The sequence below is a fragment of the Castor canadensis genome, chromosome 19 (assembly GCF_047511655.1).
Source record: "Castor canadensis chromosome 19, mCasCan1.hap1v2, whole genome shotgun sequence".
Classification (NCBI taxonomy): Eukaryota; Metazoa; Chordata; class Mammalia; order Rodentia; family Castoridae; genus Castor; species Castor canadensis.
The window spans coordinates 9,534,740-9,539,555 of record NC_133404.1 but is presented as its reverse complement, the minus strand read 5'-3'; positions in this window follow the sequence as shown (position 1 = coordinate 9,539,555).

Here is a 4,816-nt window from a genome sequence, read left to right as displayed (position 1 = left end):
CTGGGATTCATCTGTCTCATGACCACAGGCAGCATTTTTAAGACAGCTGACTGAGCATAGGGCTATGACTTATTGCCTAACGGAGCAAATCTCAACAGCTCACATGAGATCCAAACCCATGACCAATGTTCCCTTAAACTGCTGTAAGGTAGTAGGTGATGACTCTGCTATTTGAGCAATGAAATAATGTATGTATATAGAGAGTTTAGTTATAAAAATACAACACAGTTATTCTGAAGTTTCATTGTCATTGAGCTTGCTTACTATTTCACTAAGAACTTCCACATTTCCCACCCCCATATGTACCTACCTACTCTGTGTCTACTATATTGCTATTTTTCCCTTTCCTGCTGCTCCTGGGAATCAGTCGTTGTAAGGTCAACCTCCACACTGTGTCTTTCTTTTTTGTTTGTTTGTTTGTTTTATTATTCACATGTGCATAAAAGACTTGGGTCATTTCTCCCCCCTGCCCCCACACCCTCCCTTACCACTCACTCCACCGCCTCCCTCTCTCTCCCCCCCCCCTCAATACCCGGCAGAAACTATTTTGCCCTTATCTCTAATTTTGTTGAAGAGAGAGTATAAGCAATAATAAGAAGGAACAAGTGTTTTTGCTGGTTGAGATAAGAATAGCTATACAGGGAGTTGACTCACATTGATTTCTTGTGCATGTGTGTTACCTTCTAGGTTAATTCTGTAAGGAAATATAGGCCCCAAAGTGACCACGTGGAGAGGAGTGATCTGGCCAAGAGATTCTTTATTGCCGGGTGGGAGAGGGAGAGAACAGAGAGCCAAGAGAGAGAAGCAGGAGGGGCAAGGTCTTAAATACCCCTCAGTGAGACTTAGCATGATCTGATTGGTTAAGATCTTATGGTTCATGCTGATTGGAGGTTGGGGCAGAAGGAGGATTCAAGCTAGACTTGAGGCAGGACCGTGACCCTGGAAAACAGAAGCTTAAGGGTGCAGTAAGAACTGAAACCTATCGGTGCCATTATTGCCAACAGACACCAAGGCTTTTCAGGAAGCAATATTTATTAGCATGCTAGCAGCAGCTCAGAAGATTCACATCCAAAGGCTGAGTCCTGAGAACAAAGGGGTCTCACCTTATATACCTTGGGTATATAAGGCGTATAAGAGTATATAAGGTGAGACAAAGGGGTCTCACCTTATATACCCTTGCAAGCAGGTTACAGAAGCAAAAAGTAAGGTTTAACCCATATATGGTTGCATGTAACTCTATTGGCTACTTCATCCCCAGTGCTATGTGACCTTCTTCACATTTAGATTTTTAAAGTTTTCTCTCCCTGCTATGTCATCCCCTCCCCCTGTTACATTATCAGAACACAGAGTTGCTTGTTTCTTTTTGTTTGTTTGTTTGGCTCCCTGCTACAGCCAAATTTACAGCTATTTCCGCTGGTAAAATTTAAACCATAATCTGAGGAAGAGAATAACCAATCAATAAGGTCCACAAAAAGGGAGATAGCCAAAAAAGTGACCTAACCTGATGTATAAAACTTATTCTGAACCCTGTCTCTGTGTGCTACACTCCTTTGGCTAGCCACCTGTCATTTTCTCCCATTTTAACTGCATCCTAATAAAATTTTGCTTTCTCCTACACTTCATCTAAGTAAATTCTTTTTACCAACCTGCAGCAACTCAAACCCACGACATATATCACCCTCTTCACTACTGCCATCATGATCTGAGCCACCCCAAATCTCTTGTACAGATTTTGCAGTAACCTCCTAACTGGTTTTGCTTATTCCTTTGTCCATGTATCTCAGCATGTAGTCAGAAGGATCCTTTAAAAAAGAAGATCATGTTTATGTTATGTCTCCAAGCACAAGTCTCCAGCAGTTTCCACTTGCCCAGTGAAAGTCAAAGTTCTTACCAGGTCCTTCAAGGCCTTTCACAATCTACCTCCCGTGTGAACAGATTGACCTCATCTTTCCCTGCTCAAAAGTCACACTATAGTGTTAAGCACAACCTCTCTCCTCAGTATCTGAAACTTCTCATGTTACTGAGTCTTCCTCAGTAACATTTCTTCCCTGGATGATAAATAGCTCCAGAGGATTAAAAACATTGGGGAAACAGGGATGTCAGTGACTACCATGAAACTTTGTCCCCAGCCCACAGAGTTCTGAGGATTCAGAACCCTAAAGAACTTTAGGCCTAATTTTGCATGTATGTATAAGTAGTACATCCTTGATTAAAATTTATAGTATGGCTGGTGAATTGTTACTCTCAAGAGTTGGTGTAAATGAGAAAAATGCTTTACCTTAAGAGAGTCAAATCTTTACCTAACTGGACAAGGCACTTTTATTGCTTTTGTGGTGCTAGAGATTGAACCCAGGGCTTTAGGCATGCTAGGCAAGTACTTTACCACTGAACTACATACACTCCCAACCTGTTTGTTTTATTGTTGAATGGCTTTGTAGAGTAGCTATAGATACCCAGAAAAACAATGCCTCCAGATTCCAACAAAGGCATTTGACCAATAGCATACTTTCCCTTATATCTGGGGCTGCCTTCACTAAGGAGCCCTCAGGCTTCTCTGCCTGCCAATTTACTGTGTCCTTTTTCTTTCAAACACATTGATATCCATTCAGCTGCTCAAACCAGAAACTGAGTTCCAGGGGATCAGCCATGAATATTCACCTCCTCCATTCCTTTTGTTTGACCAAAAAAAAAAAAAAAATTCACTTAATTCTGGCAATTTTACTCCTTAAATATCTCTTAATCTGTCCACTTCTCTCCTCCTTAATATCTGTTACTACAAGCCTAGACTAACTTCCTGCCTAGACCACTGGTACAGTCTTCTTCCCACACCCATTTCTGGCCTGCTCTGGTACATTCAATACAGTCAGCACATTAATCTTAAAATGTAAATCTGATGTCACTCCTCTTCTGAAAAACCATTCAATGACTTTCCATTATTCTTAGTGATAGAACAATAATGTCGCCATTTTGTGAATCAGCCAAAGTGGCAGCCCCGCCCTTAAACAAATTCCCGAGCTCTAAGACAGCCCCACCCCTACCAGAGACCACTGGGCATGCGCTAACTTCCTTCCCCTCCCCCTTCTATAAAAGCCACGCCTCGCCCAGACTCAGGGCTGTGCCATCTTTCCCCGGCCAGCCTGGCAGTTTGGGCCTGCCATTAAACTTTCCTCTATGGACGTGAGTTTTCTCGTGAGCTTTCTTTGAGAGTGGCGTTTTTCCTAACACTTAGGAACTCAAATTGTTCTGTAAAACCTTATATCATCCTCCCTTCCTACTTGGAGCTGGACTTAATGACTCCCTTCCAGAGAATTGACTATAGAAAGGGGAATCATCACTCTATGGTGAAGAAACATAGCAAACACTACTTTGAAGTGATCAAGGTTAATGCCACCAGTGATAAGATGGGTTGATAGTGCCCCTTGATATCATGTGACAAAAGACCATTTAATCTCTGTGGGACTATTCCTCCAAACTTACAACCCCATGAAAATACCATCTGACAAACACAAATGGGAAGACATTCTTCAAAATACCTGACTTGCACTCAAAACTGTCAAGGTCATCAAAAACAAGAGAAGCCTGAGAAATGATCACTTTTCAGAGGAGCTTATGGAGACATGACAGCTAAACACAATGTGAGATTCTGGACTGGATCCTGACACAGGAGGGAGGTCAGTGGAAAAACTAGTGAAATCTGAATTAAGCGTAGAGTTTAGGTAATAGTAACACACCAGAGTTGGTTTCTTAGTTGTGACAAATGTCTCATGCTAACGAAAGATGTTAGTATTAGAGGACACTGGGTGAGAGGTATATGGAAACTCTTGGGATTATCTATGCAAATTTTATGTGAATTCCAAATTATCTGAAATAAAATAGGCAAAAAAGAAGTCTATGTCATCTGGACACTAGTTTTTCAGCCTTATTCTCTTATCTGGCTCTTTGTTGACTAGCCATTGTAGCCATGTTTCAGTTCCTCTAAAATACTGTGCTGTGTTTTGCTTTAGGATCTTTGTACATACAGCTGTTCCTAGAAAACTCTCCAGCCTTCCTTTCTTTCCTGTCTTCATTTACCCTCTCACCTAGTGAATGCTTACTCAGCCTTAGGATTTCAGCTGAAGTCACTTCCTTGGGATGGGGGTGGTGGTGAGGAAGTGGGAATCACCAGGCAAACTCCTGATCTGTTGAAATGGACAGAATGTTCTGTTCAGGCTATTTTATGATTTGTTTGACAGTTCTATTTCTTCCTGCAAATTGGTACTTGGTGCCTACTTTGATCTATGGTACTTCTTGGACTTTAATATGGTTGCACATCACCTGGGGATCTTGTTAAAAATATCCATTTGGACTCAGAAGGTCTGGGAAGGGCCTGAGATCCTGCATATTTAACAAGTCCTCAGGTGACACTGATGCTGCTGGTTCATGGACCACACTCAACTAGCAAGTGTTGTAAATGGATGCTATGTTGACACACTGACAAAAATTGAGTTTTAGGTCTATAAATGTAAGAATAAGACCATGGTCATGCATAAATTCAGTCCTTATTTTACCTTTGATGATAGAAAGCCTTCTATTCTTTCTTCTTCCTGTCCCAGCTTCCCCCTGTCTCCATGTGCTTAACTCTTGCATAGTTTGTTGAATTGAAGTAAATGCACCCAGTGAAACTTCATGACAGTGAATCATTGAGTTTTCCCTGGAGGCACTGTGACTTTTCTTCTACATTTCTGGAACGGCTACCTACAATCCCCTAGCTTGTAAAGTTGCCATTGAAACGTGGCACAGCTCTTCTCTTGACCTGGGTTTTCATCAACAGCTTGGG